The sequence below is a fragment of the Chelonoidis abingdonii genome, chromosome 1, assembly GCF_003597395.2.
Source record: "Chelonoidis abingdonii isolate Lonesome George chromosome 1, CheloAbing_2.0, whole genome shotgun sequence".
Taxonomy (NCBI): Eukaryota; Metazoa; Chordata; order Testudines; family Testudinidae; genus Chelonoidis; species Chelonoidis abingdonii.
In genome coordinates this window covers 265,542,655-265,561,661 of record NC_133769.1, presented here as the reverse complement: position 1 = coordinate 265,561,661, position 19,007 = coordinate 265,542,655, and the positions used below count along the sequence as shown (strand labels likewise).

The 19,007-nt window shown below is 43.1% G+C and overlaps 1 pseudogene; it reads left to right on the top strand.

Moving 5' to 3' along the window:
- Positions 1-850: 850 nt before the first annotated feature.
- Positions 851-16,825, top strand: LOC142046115 (uncharacterized; annotated as a pseudogene).
- The last annotated feature ends 2,182 nt before the right edge of the window (positions 16,826-19,007 follow it).

The window sequence follows — 19,007 nt, the reverse complement described above, 5'->3', positions numbered from 1 at the left end:
AAGAAAGACAGCTTTGAGCTAGGGGAAGGAGTCATGCCTGAAATGTATCCAGCCAGTAACACTGGAAAAGCATGTGGTGAGAAAGACATTTTGCTCTGAATTCACTTAGCTTAAGTTGTGTATTAGTTTGCATTTTACTTTTTCTTTGTAACTAATTCTGACTTTTATGCCTCAGTACTTGTATTTACTTAAAATCTCTCTTTCTGTAGTTAATAAGTTGTTTTATTGTTTTACTGAAACCAGTATGTTTGGACTAAAGTATTTGGAAACTTACAATTGAGATAACAGGATTTGTGCATATCATTTTCTGTTAATAAAATGATGGACTTTCTATGAGCTTGTATTGCCCAAAAGGAAAGAGCTGGGCAGTACAAGACACACACTTCTAAGGACAAGTCTGGGACAAGGAATTTACTGGTATCACTCTGCAATATAATTCAGGAGAGGCTGGCTAAGAGTACTCGGATAACTCAGCTAGGAGTAATTTACATGCTAGAGGCTGCGTGAGGCCTGGTCTACATGATGGGGTTAGATCGAATTTAGCCATGTTAGGTTGATTTAAAAATGATTGCGTCCACACAACTAACCTCATTCCGTCACCCTATAGGGCTCTTAAAATTGACTTCTGTACTCCTCCCCGACGATTTTGCTAAGTCGAATTTGGGGTAGTGCATATGCAAATCGACGGTATTGGTCTCCGGGAGCTATCCCTGAGTGCTCCATTGTGACCGCTCTGGACAGCACTTTGAACTCCGATGCACTAGCCAGGAAAAGCCTCAGGAACTTTTGAATTTCATTTCCTGTTTAGTCATTGTGGCGAACTCAGCAGCACTCAGCAGCATAGTTGACCATGCAGTCCACCCAGAATCGCAAACGAGCTCCAGCATGGACCAAAAGGGAGACACTGGATCTGATTGCTGTATGGGGAGAAACATCTGTGCAGGCCGAACTCCGACCAAAAAGAAGAAATGCTAATATATTTGACAAAAACGCACAGAGCATGTTGGACGGAGGCTATAACAGGGACACACAGCAGTGCTGTATGAAAGTTAAGGAGTTCAGACAAGCCTAGCAAAAGACAAAGGAGACAAACAGTCGCTCCGGGTCAGATCCCCATACATGCCGCTTCTATGATCAGCTATATGGCATTCTAGGGGAGGGACCTTACCACTATCCCACCACTGTGCATGAACACCTGCAAAGGGGGAGTCTCACGCAACAGGGAGGAGGATTTTGTGGATGAGGAAGAGGAGGAGGGGGAGAATGCACAGCAGGCAAGCAGTGAATCCATTCTCCCTGGCAACCAGGACCTTTTCATCATCTGGGAGACAATACCCTCCCAAGGCGGGATCATCAACCCTGAAGCCAGAGAAGGCAGCTCTGGTGAGTGCACATTTGTACCTACGGTACAGGGCTTAAAAGCAATAGTTTTTAATGTTTGATTTGCTCTGAAGAATTGAGATGCATTTACGGCCCGTGCAGCTACTGGAAAAGTCTGTTTACATGTCTGGGGATGGAATGGGAATCCTCCAGGGACATATCCATGAAGCTCTCCTGGAGGTACTCTGAAAGCCTTTGCAGAAGGTTTCTGGGGAGGGCTGCCTTATTTCATTCTCCATGGTAGGACACTTTACCACACCAAGCCAGTAGCAAGTAGTCTGGAATCATTGCAACACAAAGCGTGGCAGCGAATGGTCCTGGGTTTTGGTCGTATTCAAGCAACATTTGGTCTGTATCTTTCTGTGTTAGCCTCAGTAGAGTGATATCATTCATGGTCACCTGACTGAAATAGGGGAATTGTTATAAGGGAACAGTAAAAGGACTCTGTTCATGCTGGGCTGTTTGTGCTTGGCTAAAAGGGATCATCCCAGAGAATAGCCACATGGCGGGGGGGTTGGGAGGGGGAGAAGGAGGGAGGGGCGAAGAGATCATCTCAGATAATAGCCATGTAGTGAGGTGGAGGTAGGTGTGTAATGCACATCCACCCAAAAACCACAACCCCTTCTTTTAAATGTGAAACCCAACGCATTGCTTGCTCTAGGAAAGGAGAGTGCTGCAGTTTGAAAATATTCCCACATGTTATGAAGGCATAAGAAGCCAACCCCACGTACTAAATGGCTTACCATGGCTGCCTGGAAGCCAAATTCTGTTGCCTGGCCATGTGTGATGTGTCACCATACCTGCAGGCACTCAATATAAAAGGCAAAATGTGACCTTGTGCCTAAAGCACATGTGCTGTCTGCTGTGAATTGCTTGAATCACTGTGAAAGAGTCTCCCTTTTTTCTCAGAAATGTATCATCTTAAATTTTACTCTCCCTTTTTATCTCCCCCCAGGTGCAAATGTTTCTATGCTCCCCCTATCATCTCCGTCCCTGAGGTTATTGCAGTTTACAAGATGAAAAAAACGCACTCGCGATGACATGTTTTCCGAGCTCATGAAGTCCTCCCTCACTGATAGGGCACAATTTAATACATGGAGGCATTCAGTGACAGAGGCCAGAAAAGAATTAAGTGAACACGAAGAACGGAGGCAGGACGCGATGCTAAGGCTAATGGGGGAGCAAACGGACATGATGAAGCATGTGTTGGAGCTGCAGGAAAGCCAACAAGGGCACAGACCCCCGCTACATCCACTGTATAACAGCATGCCCTCCTCCCAAGTACTATATCTGCCTCACCCAGATGCCCAAGAATGCTGTGGGGGAGGCTCTGGGCACCCAGCCACTCCACTCCAGAGGATGGCCCAAGCAACAGAAGGTTTTTCAAACAGTTTGATTTTTAGTGTGGCTACAGTAAACAATGTGGCCTTGTCCTTCATTCCTCCCCCACCCCACCTAGTCTACCTTGTCCATTATCTCATTTTTTTAATTAATAAAGAAAGAATCCATGGTTTCAAAACAATAGTTACTTTCTTTCGAAGTGGGGAGGGTGGTTGGCTTACAGGGAATTAAAATCAACAAAGGGGTCAGATTTACATCAAGGAGAAACCCACACAACTGTCACACCGAAGCCTCACCAGTCATGAAACTAGTTTTCAAAGCCTCTCTGATGTGAAGCACACCTTGTTGTGCTCTTCTAATTGCCCTGGGGTCTGGCTGCTCAAAATCGGATGCCAGGAGATTTGCCTCAGCCTTCCACCCTGCCATAAACATCTTCCCCTTACTCACAAGGATATTATAGAGCACACAGCAAGCAGCAATAACAATGGTAATGTTGGTTGCGCTGAGGTCTGACCTAATCAAGAAACAGCACCAGTGACCTTTTAAAATGTTCAAAGGCACTTTCTACTACCATTCTGCACTTGCTCAGCCTATAGTTGAATTGCTCCTTACTACTGTCCAGGTTGCCTGTGTATGGCTTCATGTGCCATGGGAGCAAGGGATAGGCTGGGTCCCCAAGGATAACTATTGGCATTTCAACATCCCCAACGGTAATTTTCTGGTCTGGGAAGTAAGACCCTTCTTGCAGCTGCTCAGATAGCCCAGAGTTTCTAAATATGTGAGCATCATGCACCTTTCCCGGCCATCCCACGTTGATGTCATTGAAACGTCCATTGTGATCCACCAGTGCTTGCAGCACTGTTGAGAAGTAACCCTTGAGGTTCATGGACTGGTTGGCAAGGTGGTCTGGTGCCAAGATGAGGATATGCATTTTGTCTATCGCCCCACCACAGTTAGAGAACCGCATTGCAGCAAAGCTATCCAGTGTGACCTGCACATTTCCAAGAGTCACTACCCTTGATAACAGATCATCAATGATTGCATTGGCTATATGGATCACAGCAGACCCCACGGTAGACTTGCCCACTGCAAATTGATTCCTGACTGACCAGTAGCAGTCAGGTGTTGCAAGCTTTCACAGGGCTATCGCCACTCGCTTCTCAACTGTCAGGGTAGCTCCCACCTTGGTATTCCTGTGCATCAAGATAGGGGAAAGCAATTCACAGAGTTCCAGGACATAGATTCATAGATTCATATACTCTAGGACTGGAAGGGACCTCGAGAGGTCATCGAGTCCAGTCCCCTGCCCTCATGGCAGGACCAAATACTGTCTAGATCATCCCTGATAGACATTTATCTAACCTACTCTTAAATATCTCCAGAGATGGAGATTCCACAACCTCCCTAGGCCATTACTTCCAGTGTTTACTACACCTGACAGTTAGGGATACTTTTCCTATGTCTAAACCTACTTCCCTTGTGCAGTTTAAGCACCATTCTTGTTTACGATTAGAGGCTAAGGTGAACAAGTTTCTCACTCTCCTTGTGAACTCTTTAGATACTTAAACTGCTAACAGTCCCTCTCATTTGCTCTTTCTCAAACTAAATAACCACAGTTCTTTCACTCTTCGTAGTCATGTCGCAGACTCTAATTATTGTCTTTTGCTCTGACCTGCTCCCATTCTCACTCGTTCTTGAATGCGGTGCCAGAAGTGAGCCAATACTCCATTGGCTAACGCCGCAGATGCGAGAGCAAGATGACTTCGTGCTTGTTTACAACACACTGTTAATGCACCCAGATCAACCATTTGCTTTGTTGCAAAGATACACACTGTTGATCATATGTAGCTGTGGTCCACTATGACCCTAGATGCTCTTTTGCAGGACTCCTTCCTACGTCTCTCCCATTCGTATGTGTGAAAATGCATTGTTCCTTCTAAGTGGAGCACTTGCTTTGTCTTATGAACTTCATCGGTTACTCAACCATTCTCCAATTTGCTAGATCATTTGAATTTAACCTGTCCTCCAAAGCAGTTGCAATCCCTCCCAGTTTGGTATCATCCGCAAACTTAATAAGCGTACTTTCTATGCCAACATCTAAATCGTTGATGAAGATATTGAACAGAGCTGGTCCCAAAACAGTGGCCTTATGTATGTGAAAGTTTCGCAGCCACTGTGAATCATCCCATACCTGCAACACTATGCGGTCCCACCGGTCAGTGCTTGTTTTCCTGGCCCAGAATCGGCATTCCATTGTATCAACCAGCCCCACTGCTGCCATGATGACCAAATTGCCACAGCCCGTGCTTTCAGGAATGTCTGTGTCCATATCCTCATCAAAATCCTCCTCATGCTGGCATCTATTAGGCCAGTTCTGCATATGCTCCAGGATATGTGCGAGGTGTTTACAATGCTCACAACAGCAGCGGTGATGGTGAGCTGAGCGGGCTCCATGCTTGCCGTGGAATGGCGTCTACACAGGTAACCCAGGAAAAAAGACATGAAATAATTCTCTGCCATTGCTTTCACGGAGGGAAGGGCGACTGACAACATGTACCCAAAACCACCCACAATAATGTTTTTGCTCCATCAGGCATTGGGAGCTTAACCCAGAATTCCAATGGGTAGCAGAGACTGCAGGAACTGTGGCATAGCTACCCACAGTGCACCGCTCTGTAAGTCAGTGCTAGCCAAGGTAGTGAGGATGCATTCCACTGACTTAATGTGCTTAGTGGGGACATACGCAATTGACTGTATAAAATTGATTTCTAAAAATCAACTTCTATAAAATCGACCTAATTTCATAGTGTAGACATACCCTGAGAGTAGGCCAGGAGTGGTTGTTCTCACAGCGAAGCTGAGCGAAAGGCACCCCAAGCTGGAGAATTGAGGACATGCAGCTGTTCAATAGTCCAGACTGTAATGCAATAAGTATACTCACTCATTTTACAAAAGCCATCTACTTCTTGTACTATTTTGCAGATGAAAATGGTGAGGATTTACGTGCCCTATCCTGCAGCCTTTACTCAGGTGAGTATTTCTGACTCTTGCAAATTACCATATTGATGGTAAATTTCACTGTTCTTACTCATAAAAATAAGGATTACACATATGAGTAAAGGTTGCCAGATTGGGACCTACATCTGACTTGAGGCTGGTGAACTGTAGATAAGGAAGCGCTACATTGTGTCAGTACACCTGAACTTTGGGCTTCTTTGTTTAAGCAGGAAATCCAAACTTTGAAAAAAAAGAACATACAAAGTACATATTCAAAATGTATTTTTATAAACTGACATCATTCAATGGGGGCTGCTTTCAGAGCTGCCAAAGACCTTGGGGAAGTTAATGTTTTGCTATTATTAACTCATCAAGAAACTGTACTCCCAACTCATTTTTTCTATGCAGTGAACTATAATTCTTTTATTGTTGAGTAACCTTTAATTTTTTATGGAACATTAACCAATGGTGAATTAAAAGGAATTTTGATAGGAGATCATACGGTATCTGCATACATAGAACTGCAAGGTATTTATTAATAAAAATACTTATCGGCTCCTAGCCACTGCCTAAAAGCTTTATTTATTATAAAATAATATGAATTCTATGATGGCCAGAAAAATCTCAGGTTTTTTTAACCCTATAATATGACTGCGTAAGTTTTAAAAACGATTATGTTTTCCACTTCACTGTGGAACAAAGGAGCTACCTGCGCCAACAAGTAGTAAATGAGAACAGAGTTCAGTTCATACCAAGGGAGTGCTACCTCAGCCCATTCTTTCTTGCTGTCTCTTCTGATGCCCTCAGAGCTGCTCCTTTCACAATCTCTGCTGATACCTCTTCTCCACACACTTAAGAGACGGGAGAAAGGCTACACTCAAGGGGTAGATTTTCTGTGCAGTGAATGGAAAAGACAATGGCCAATAACAGTAATTGTTTGGGAGTATAGTGTCTTGTGCATCATGCTGCAAATTTATTCATGGCTCTTCACGTACAAATATGAGGAAAATCAACCTTATTTCTAAAAAGGCAGAACTACTTGTGCAGAATGTTCTTTTAAAGCCCAAACTCTAGTTCTATGGCGCTGGCATTTGCAGGTGATCAAAAACCGAACTAAATCAGACATTGGCACATAATGGCCCATTGCCATCCTTTAAAGTAAAAGATATACTCCCTTCCTTCTCCTTTTCAACTTCTGTCCTCCTGTCTGTGCATAGATGCTCACTTATCTGGAGCTGCTAAATATATGTTGATGAATACCAATTGGTGATTGTTACACATGAAAGGCACATTACAATGTAAACATAGCACAAGCCATAAACCAGGTCACCCCAGGAATTTAGCAGTAATAGGGTGGTTATGTGGTTGAACATTATCAGATTGTAAATTTTTGATATTTCAAATTTTGATTTTTTGGGGGCTTAAAAAAAAATCACGATTCCTCATCCCACCCAAATTTTGATCACTCTAGCATTGGTGTAAATATAGTGGTTTCTTTTTCACTTGGTGAACTAATGATCCTGATCCTGCTAAAGGCATTAGTGCAGACAGAGACTCAGGGCGGTCTACGCTACACACGTATGTCACTATAACTATGTCACTCCGGAGTGTAGAAAATCTCCCAATGACACAACTGCTGCCTCTTGGGGAGGTGAAGTACTCACGTCAATTAGAAAAGCTCTCCTGTTGGCATAGGCGGTGTCATCACTAAGCGCTACTGCGGTGCAGCTGTACCACTGCATGTGTAGATAAACCCTTACTCTGGCACAGAATCCCACTGAAGTAAGGCCATAGGACAGCATATGTGTAGCCTCCCTCTTTAGGAATGGGGTCCTAGAGCATAACAGTAGTTAGATTAATTTAACTTAATTAAGATAGATACTTTTTAAATAGAGACCACTGTATATAAATTTATTTGAAATAAAATTATTGTAACATTTTTTCAGCCTTTAATAATAATAGGGAACATCGACTTTCTCTGTTTCCTTTTGTTTTTACTCATCTTTCTACCATATTTTAAGTATCTTCCCCCCTCAGTCACTTAGTTTATTTTTTCTATAATATTTTTGATACTTTTAAAATTCAGCTCATTTTTCTGTCTGAACTATTACCCTGACAGACAGAATCCTTATTTTTAATTTGAAAAACAAGAAAAAAGCTTTTTTATCAGCATTGTCAAAAAAAAGATAGACTGATTTTGAGATAGAAATTTCCGAAGTGTGTAAGTAAGTGACTAAGGAACATAGTATCCCATTCGAACTCTCAATGAGACTTATGCTCCTAAATTACAGAGATATTTTTGAAACTCATACTGTTCTTTAATTAATCTAGACACAGCAGGAAACAAGACAGAAGTGAAAAAACCTGCAACAGCAAATTTCACATTATAGCAATACAACATAGCTGCTTAATCAATGGGTGGAGATACACATCTGAATTTTGTGGTGTGTGTATCACTTCTTTTTCTAACTATCTCCAATCCTCTGGTATACTTTTTAAAAAGGATGTGGTTATCCAGGGCTGCCCAGAGGATTGAGGGGGCCTGGAACAAAGCAATTTCGGGGGACCCTTCCATAAAAAAGTTGCAATATTATAGAATACTATATTCTTGTGAGGGGCCCCTGTGGGGCCCGGGGCCTGGGGCAAATTGCCCCACTTCCCCTTCGCCCCCGGGCGGCCCTGTGGTTACCTGAGGACAAGCTGGGTTTATTTAAATACTGAGTGATTAGATTTCCTTAAAAAAACATTAAATAAAATATTGATATCCAGAGGGGAGGATCAAATTCTTCCAAGGAATTCAAAAATTACAAAATAAAATTAATGAGATCTTTCCCCCAGATGTCTTAGGAACAAAATGGGGATATTAGATATTTTAGTAAAGGTTTCTAGATTTTCCATTTTTTTGGTACAAAAAGATAGTAGACTTAATTAGGATGCCAGGACACACATTAATATTTTAATACTTCCACCATTTTGTTTCCAGAGCCAGAAATCTTTCCTTGATATCCTTTAGGATCACTATTTCCATGTGATTATTAATCTAGACAATTTTATTAGTTACAGTATCCAATTTAGAACCATAAGACTCAGGTTGCCCCTCAATAGCCAGGGCCAGCTCCAGGGTTTTGCCACCCGAAGTGGAAAACAAAAAACAAACAAACAAACAAAAAGCCGCTATGCGGATCTATGGCACTTGGGCAGCAGCTCCACCACACTGCTTTCTTCTTCAGCGGGAATTTGGTGGCAGGTCTTTCCCTCCAAGAGGGACCCAGGGACCCACTGTCAAAGAACCCGACGTGCTGCCCCTTCTCCTTGGTTGCCCCAAGCACCTATTGCTGAGCTGGTGCCTGGAGCCGGCCCTGTCAATAGCACAGATAGCTGTGATCTTTATTAATGATCTGGAGGATGGCGTGGACTGCACTCTAAGCAAGTTTGCAGATAAACTGGGAGGAGTGGTAGATACGCTGGAGGTAGGGATAGGATACAGAGGGACTGAGACAAGTTAGAGGATTGGACCAAAAGAAACCTGATGAGGTTCAAGAAGGACAAGTGCAGAGTCCTGCACTTAGGATGGAAGAATCCCATGCACTGCTACAGACTAGGGACTGAATGGCTAAGCAGCAGTTCTGCAGAAAAGGACCTAGGAATTACAATGGATGAGAAGCTGGATATGAGTCAACAGTGAGCCCTTGTTGCCAAGAAGGCTAATGGCATTTTGGCTGTATAAGTAGGGGCATTGCCAGCAGATCGAGGGCCTTGATCATTCCCCTCTATTTGACACTGGTGAGGCCTCATCTGGAGTACTGTGTCCAGTTCTGGTCCCTACACTACAAGACGGATGTGGAAAAATTGGAAAGAGTCCAGCAGAGGGCAACAAAACTGATTCGGGGGCTGGAGCACATGCCTTATGAGGACAGGCTGAGGGAACTGGGATTGTTTAGTCTGCAGAAGAGAAGAATGAGGGGGGATTTGCTAGCTGCTTTCAACTACCTGAAAGGAGATTCCAAAGAGGATGGATCTAGACTGTTCTCAGTGGTACCCAGGGCCTGCTCCAGGCACCAGCTTAGCAAGCAGGTGCTTGGGGCGGCCAAGAGAAAGGGGTGGCATGTCGGGCTCTTCGGCGGCAATTTGACAATGGGTCTCTCAGTCCCTCTCGGGGGGAAGGACTGACTGTCGAATTGCCGCCAAAGAAGAAAGTGGCACGGTGGAGCAGGCACCGATCACGATCACAGCTTTTTTTTTTCCCCCTCTTAGGGCGGCAAAAACCTTGGAGCTAGCCCTGATGGTACCAGATGACAGAACAAGGAGCAATGGTCTCAAGTTGCAGTGGGGGAGGTTTAGGTTAGATATTAGGAAAAACTTTTTCACTAGGAGGGTGGTGAAGCACTGGGATGGGTTACCTAGGGAGGTGGTGGAATCTCCTTCCTTAGAGGTTTTTAAGCTCAGGCTTGACAAAGCCCTGGCTGGGATGATTTAGTTGGGGATTGGTCCTGCTCTGACCAGGGGGTTGGACTAGATGACCTCCTGAGGTCCCTTGCAACCCTGATATTCTATGATTCTATGATTTTCTGTGTCCAAGCCTAACTCCCTCTAATTCTGTACTATTCTTGTGCTATAATTTTTCTAAGGGATCTCCATCCTTGTTTTTTCCTTTGCGCTTTGATGATATTGTAACAACACACACACATACAATAATAAATCAAGGACGCAGATATTTTCTTCTTCAGCCATGAACAGCAACAATTGAACATATTAAATAAGAAAGAAAACAGATGGACTGCCGGCTTTGGGTGCATCAGCTAAAGAAAATATGTGGTCAATTAGGCAGCTTCTAAAACCTCTATTTTTCCAGTTTACACATAAGTAAAGGAAAAAGATGAAAAAACTGCAGAAAAATCTTTCTTTGCAGCCTTTTAACCGCTCCCCTGAAAATCCCCATATCTGTAAGAGTCTAAAAGATTGCAACAGAAACTGGAGGGAGTAAAAATTTCACTTTGCTCTTAGAAGTCACTTAAAGTGTCAGGAGGGAGATGAAAGGGATTAATGGAAGGGCTTCGTTTCCCTAGTAGCAACAGAAGCAAAACGGAGGAGGATTTTTCACTCTGAACTCCTTGTTATCATTGCTGGTGGTAATGTGAAGGAGTGATGATGACATAGGGTACCTAGCAACCCTAGCAACAACAGGGGCAGAAGGGAGAGGATTTGAGGATCCGCTATGTTAGTAAATATTTATTTTCATGACTCTTTTCCATATTACACTTTCATGATTTCCCGGACAAACATCCCCAAATCCTTTCTGTGTTAGCTATAAGTGCTATCTAAACTTAGAGTGTTTTGCTTTGGGCTAATGAAAGGCTTTAATCATAATAAGCGTGTACTTAATTAGCCGCTCTGTTTTTCCCTGAACTTCAGCTGACCTTAATGTGTTATCAATAAGCTGAATTTTAGCTGGACCTTAGCATGTTATTGAGTAATGGATCATGAGCCCTTTTGCTCTAACTCTTGACCCTCTGGGAAATGTGTCAGGTGGCCAGAATGGGATCACTTGTAATTGATGAAGCTAGGTGTTTTCCGTGATTAATAAAATAATATATCAAAAGATGCTTTTAGCTTATCAGAAACCATTCTAACAGATGTTTGTTGTCATAAGTTTACTATAATTGCTATATTAGTCACTGACAAAATTAACTATGGCAACACCTATATGTTACTCAGATGAGCAGTATTTGAAAACTGTGACCTGTTTGTGCAAGCCGGATATGATTGTCTATACTCTGTCACGCTGACTAGATTGACTCATGACTATGAGTGCCTACCTCAAGGCAAACTGTGAAAAACAGGGAAGATACCCAAAACTGGTGGTGTGTTCTGTAATTAGGGTTCACTAAGTCAGTAACAAATGTGAACTCCTAGATTACTATAACTACTCATGGGGGAATTCTTTGCCACTGCACAAGCTCACAACTAATATTCCCCTGCAGATTTTCTCTTTCCCCACAGAAAAATTGGTTCACACGTCCTTCTGGGGCAGCAGATGACAGCAAGAGGATGCATCTGGATTGGATGACAGGAGCAGCGAGGGCAAATGAAATTCAATACCTTGGGGGGCATGGATGGGCTCTCTCTGTCCCTCTGGCTTACTGTCATGGTGTGCCCAGAGCCAGGGAAGAGCAGGGCTGGGGACATCCCAGCCCATTGCTCCTACTGTGTGCCAGGCACCGGCTGCTAGTCCTGGCTGAGCTGGGGGGAGGGAAACGGGGAGGGGGACTTCCTCTTCCCCTGCATGGGCTGCTCTTGGGGCCAGGGCCAGGTCAGACCCACCTCTGTGAATCTAGCTCAGCTCCAGGAAGCTCTGCACTCCCCCACTTCTTGTCCCCATCACTTCCCAGCCACTGGGAGGGGTCACTGTAGGGGAGCTTCCCCACCTATCTGCCTAAACCCATGCATCAGAAGCTCCTCCCCTCCATGAGCCTGACCTCCTGCACTACCACCAATTCCTCCTGAGCCCCCACCCTTGAACCTCCACCCCACTAAACATGCCTCTCCCCTTGCACTTAGACCATCCCACCGAGCCTCCCACACCTGGACCACACCTCACTGAGACCTAACCAGCTGCACCCTTGCAGAACTCTCCTTGTAGGAAGTTGAGGAAAGCTTTGAGTTAACAGACAGTACAGAGAGGTGGTGGTAGCTTTCAGGGAATGGAGCACAGCACAGTGGTGATGGCAAGGAGGCGATGGATAGGGCAGAGCAGTGGAGGCTAGGGTAGAGCTGAGACAGCTTGGGCTCAAGCCACACAGAGGGTGACAGCCTAGCCAAAGTATTTTGGTGTGGGCATCCCTACCCAGTAGTTAAAGCTGAAATTTTAGCTTGATCAGGTGGTAGAGTACTGATAGCTCTCATCAAGGGCAATTTGAAGATGGTAGAAAACAACTCAAGACAGTTAAGTCCAAAGCAGACTACCAAGAGCTACAAAGGGATCTCACAAAACTAAGTTACTGGGCAACAAAATGGTGGATGAAATTCAATGTTGATAAATGCAAAGTAATGCACACTAGAAAACATAATCCCAACTATACATGTACAATGATGGGTCAAAGTTAGCTGTTACCGCTCAAGAAAGATACCTGGATAGTCATGGATAGTTCTCTGAAAACATCTACTCAATGTGCAGCGGCAGTCAAAAAAGCGAACAGAATGTTGGGAATCATTAAGAAAGGGATAGATAATATGACAGAAAATATCATATTGTCTCTATATAAACCCATGGAATGCCCACATATTGAATACTGTGGGCAGATGTGGTCGCCTCCTCTCAAAAAAGATATATTGGAATTGGAAAAGGTTCAGAAAAGGGCAACAGAAATGATTGGGGTGTGGAACAGCTTTCATATGAGGAGAGATTAATAAGACTGGGACTTTTGAGCTTAGAAAGAGATGACTAAGGGGGGATATGATAGAGGTCTGTAAAATCATGATTGGTGTTGAAAAAGTAAATAAAGAAGTGTTATGTACTCCTTCTTATAACACAAGAACTAGGGGATCACAAAGTGAAATTAATAGTCAGCAAGTTTAAAACAAACAAAAGGAAATATTTCTCCACACAATGCACAGTCAATCTGTGGAACTCTTTGCCAGAGGATTTTGTGAAGGCCAAGACTACAACAGGGCTCTGTCACAGAGTTTGGGGGAGACAAGGTCCTGCACCCCCACCTATCTGCAATTCACCATGACTCTCAGCCAGCCAGTAAAACAGAAGGTTTATTTAGACAACAGAAACACCGTCCAAGACAGGTATTGCAGGTACAGACAACAGGACCCCCTCAGTTAGGTCCATCTTGTGGGCCCCAGGGAGGTCAAAGCCCTGCCTGGGCTCCCCTCCTTCTTCCCAGTCAGTTCCAAACTGAGACCCTCCAGCCCCTCCTCTCTGGCCTTTTTCTCTTTCCTGGGCCAGGAAGTCACCTGATCGCTTTGTTCTCCAACACCTTCAGTTAGCATCTTTGCAGAGGAGGAGCCCAGGCCATTAGTTGCCAGGAGACAGAGTGCCGGCCGTTCTCTGTGCAGACAGTATCACAGGGGCCCTCTTGGGCTCTGCAAAAATCATACACCCTGATCCTCCCACCTAGATACCCAAGAAATGCATAAGGGAAAGTGAGGTACCCACCCATTAGTCAAAGAAAACATTAAGAACATTCCACCTTCTTCACAAGAACTAGAGGGAGGATAGGTCCATCAATGGCTATTATCCAGGATGGGCAGGAGTAGTGTCCCTAGCCTCTGTTTGCCAAAAGCTGAGAATGGATGAAAAGAGATGGATCACTTGCTGATTACCTGTTCTATTCATTCCCTCTGAGTCAGGTGGCTTTGGCCACTGTCAGAAGACAGCATACTTGGCTAGATGGATCTTTGGTCTGACGCAGAATGGCTGTTCTTATGTAAGGGCACTCAGGGTGGCAAATATAATTCCCCAGGTTTCTGGGTGGGGGCTTGAGCTGGTGTTTACTGTTTAAGCAAACCCCTGGAAAATTGTACCTGGCATCTTTTGCTTCCATCAACTAGCGGCAGAAGGGTTACATGTCTGTACAATACCCCATCTCATACAATAGGAGCCCAAGCTGTTTGGCATCTAGGCAGTAGCAGAACAGAGATATTAATATACAGGGTGAAAATGGAGCAGAGATGTAGGATAAGTAGTTCTGAGAAGACGTTGAGTTAAGTATTCTACTAATCATACTGAGGAGACACTTAGCTACTCTTTCTCTTCTGAGACCTTTGCTACACGGCGGAAGTAACTTGGTGGCCACACAGCTGTTCTTGTCAAAGCAAGATCTAGTTACCTCGAGCTCGCTGTCCTGTTTGTCACTTTTTAACTTGCACTTAGTATGTATCTCACTCAAGTGTGTTCAGGCATAATTCCTGAATGTGGAAGGAAACTTCATCTTAGTAGTAGTAACCTGTACAATCAATATCTTTTCCAAGGGTAGTTGAACTTTCAGCTGTTCTGATGTTATAGATATCAGTTAGATTTCCCTGAAAATAGACTATGTGGACAAAAAGTAATTTTCCTTGCTTGTAAAAGTATTCTTCATTGTGTTTAATACTGCTGTAGATATCTGTGTCTGAATAGGACTGTTCTCCCTCATTACCCTGCATTTCAGATTGATTGTACAGTGAATTCACAATCCTGTATTTATGACTTCACAGCCTTGGCCATGGAAACAACTACAATAATACAAGTTTAGTGTTGTGATTTTACTTCAGGATCACTTTGCAAAGAGGGTGGCAATGAAGGAAAATGATTCCAACACAAATAGCTTTGATGGAGAGAACTGCTAAGGACATACCAAAGGTGAAGAGAATACCCTTTTAAATATGCTCTATTGGAAATCTTTTACCTCTAAGACATTCCTTAATTAGCTCTGAATTTCTTAGCTTTTGCATGGGATTAAGTCACAACTTGGATGATATTTTATGCTGCTGAATTTTTATGATATTTTATGATGTTTAAATAGAAAGGAGAAAAAGACAACAATTTCATGATTGTATATGAGGCACTGTCATTGGGCCAAATCTTAAAGCCTGGGAACAGTCAAATATGGATGGATTATCTGCTGAGGAACTCCACCACAGCTAGGAATAGATACATGATCCTCCTTTCACCTTCACTCCTGACTGTGGAGCAAAGGTGAGTTGCTCTGCAGCTACTATTACAAACTTCAGCTTGAGCCAAAATCCACTGCAGGCAATGGACAGCTTTCCATCAGTTCTAATGTTTTTTGAAACCATGACCATAAAGCTGTAGTAGCCCATGAAGGGCTACAGTGGTGGATCAGCTGAGTCATACAGACTCTGATCCTACCCATCTCTTGATCTGCCCCTAATCTTCCTTGTACGTTGGAATGAAGTGAATCCCCTATGACACAACACAGCCTAGCTTGATGAAGATGCCCTGCATAGGCTCCCACCATTGTTCCTGACACTGCCCCCACTATGCTTAGGAAGAAGCATGATTCTGGTAATGTTACTCATGCTGCTTAGCACATGTTGCTCCATGAGTGACCCTATTAACTCCAGGGGAATCACTCAGAGATTAAGTTACTATTCAACACAAGGAAGACTGTCAGAATCTGGTGCCAGGCGAGGAGGGGAAAGAAAACATTATTTGCCCCTTAAAATTATATTTGTTCCTTTGGCCTTAGTAGGATTTCAATATTATATTTCCTCCATGCATAAATAAAAGTGTATAAGATACTGCCTGAGGTACATAAACATTTACTAAGCTTTAGCCAACTTAGTTGCAGCCTTAAAGCACTGCAGGGCGGACAAATGAAACTCCTCAAACAGCTCCCATTATTCATGGATCAGTGACAAGACAGACCCTAATGGCTCCCTCAAACGCATTACAGTGTACTATATAAATGTGAGCCCTCAATCCATGGATCATTGACATGAGAGAATGCAAGGCTCTTTCAAAGCCCTTGCAGTCTATCAAATCAGTGCATACCATTAGGGACCTTTAATTTGTGGGTTATTGCCACAATTGATCATTATGCTTCCTCTGGGGCTGCTATGGTCTATCGTGTTAGAGTATATACAGTGAGCTTTAATCAGTAGATTATTGATACAAGCCTTTATGGTCTATTTTGTCACTGGGAAGATGCACATTTAAAGGGCCAATTTTTAAAGGGTCCTCAATCCAGTCACTCTCTTATTTTTCCAACTGAAATAACTTACATTTCCATTTATCTATTTAGATGCATTACCAGCTGCACATGCAAATGGTCAAATTTTTATGTGCAAATCCCATGGCATGCTCAATTCCTCCAAATAGAATGGGCTTTCACCTGTTATTTCTATCACATGGGAGTGCAAGTGATTATATGCACAAAATCACATATCCAAAAATGTTTTGAAACTTTGGGCCCCAAAGTCACTCACTATATTAATCACCTGGGATTATATTTTTGTAGTAAGAATAGGAAAAATGAGTATGAAAAAAATTGCATTCATTTTATCCATATGAGTAGTGATTTTTTAAAAAATATACTTTAACTTCCCTAATTTCCTCTATTAATATTCCTACAGGTATCCAGTCATGGATTCGTAGCCCCCAAATTACCATTTTAATTTTTAGCTGTAACACATGCCTATTTGCTAGTCCACTGCTTCTCAACCAGTATTGGGACACAACCCACAAAAACAAGTGAAAAATCATCCCACTAACCATCATATCCTACAATCTTGTCTAAGGCCTGTGTGGTCTCTCAGACTGGTAAGTGGCTGGGGCTGGAAGAGGAACCTAGCATTTCTAAGGTTCAGGAGGCCAGTGGAACCAGGGCTTCACCCTCTTTCTTCTCCCCACTCACAGCAGAGCTCAGCTATCAGAATTAAGGAACATTGTTTTAAGTGACTATGCGGACAGATCCTTGAAGTTCTGCTTCCCCATCTTCAGAGCCAGGACTCAAAATAGAAAATAAATAGTGGTGTTCATTTCTCCCAAGCTTTGTCCATATGCTGAATTATGCCCATATGAGTTGCCAAAATGTGATGCCACTCAGTAGATGGTGTCAATATTCAAAAAATGGTTGTACATAACTTCCTGTGCTCGTCTATCACATGGCCACAATTATTTCAGAATCTTTATAAATATTGTCCCTCATAATACAGCTCTGAGAGGGAAGCCCTATTATTTCCATTTTGAAGAGGGAGAACTGAGACAGATACACAAAGGGCCAGATTTGTGAGGTGCCTAAATACCTTTAAAAATCTGGCTCTAAGTGACTTGCCCAAAGTCACACAGGAATTTTGTGACAGCTGGGAATTGAACACAGTCCCAGGCTAGGACCATTATTTCCTCATAGTTGGTTCCTGCTTGGTAGGGTTTGGATACAATTTTGGCCAGGACCAGATTATGTCATGGGTGCAATAGATCTGTGCCAATAGACCAGAGCCCCAGCTGCCAGAATTATGCAATGTCATCTGAATCTCAGCTTTCATTTTAAAAAGTTAATAAAGCATTTTTGGTTGCTGTGGCCATGTCTACACTACAGAGCTATATCGGCATAAATATGTTGCACGGTGTGACGGTGCTGCCCGCGGGAGCCAGCTAAGGTCACTCAATCAGGATGAACTGCAAACAACATGGGGCAGACAAACCCCAAACGCTGGTGGTTATTCCACTACTTAGATTTACGAAGCCAGCACAAAACAGCTTCTATAGTACCTTACTGGTTACTTAGAAGTTTAAACCACACAGTTTCCTTAAAGTGCCCAGCCTCAGGCCTCCATCCAGACACATCTGTCAAACATATGATGATGATTCCTGAAAATCTTACTTCATCATATAAAAGAAAAGGTTCTTCCAATCCCAAAGGATCAGCCACATACCCAGGTTCAATTATAACTTAGATCTTACCCAAAATACACGCTACAGCCAATTCTTATTAACTAAGCTAAAATTTATTAGAAAAGAAAAGAGAGAGAGTGTTAGTTAAAAGATCAATACACGTACAGACTTGAATTCAATTCTTGAGGTTCAGATACATAGTAGAGGTGAGCTTGTAGTTGCCAAAAGTCATTTTAGAAATAGTCTTATAGGTTATAGTCCAGTTTCCATATTCAGGGTGACTCCAGTCAATGACTGGGGATCTCAATCCTTGTGGCTTAAGGTTTCCCCCTCTTGAAACCCAAAGCAGATCTGAGATGAAGAAGGATCGTTTCCAGGCTTCTTATAACATTTCCAGCAGCCTTTCGGCCTGAGAAAACAATAGGCTTAACTCCTTCTCCCAAACATCCTGGCAATTAGCACAGAGTAATTTATCCATTAACAATTCAGATACAGGTTACCACAACCTTCAAAGAGACACATAGACAATGGTACTATTTCACTCAAGTATCTTAAATGTTAATATTCCTTTTTTGTCTTTGAATTAAACTATAGCAATAGACAAGACTTGTTTGCTTACATCACAAGACCTGAGTAAACACCTCCCCTTCTACCTCTAACAATGCAGATTTGCATTTCAAAGCTCTATTCATTTACATATCTTCCTAACCCAGTTTTAAGGTTCACCCATGGGTCAGGTCAGTCGGTGAGGTGAGTTAATTAACTTTTTCTGGCCCTGTCACCTTTCAATGAGATATTATATTATACTCATAACATCACACACGGGGTGTGAAAAATTCACACCCCTGAGTGACGTAGTTATACCACATAACCCTCAATGTAGACAGCACTAAGTTGGTGGTAGAACTTCTCCTGTCACCATAGCTACCACCTCACAGGCCTT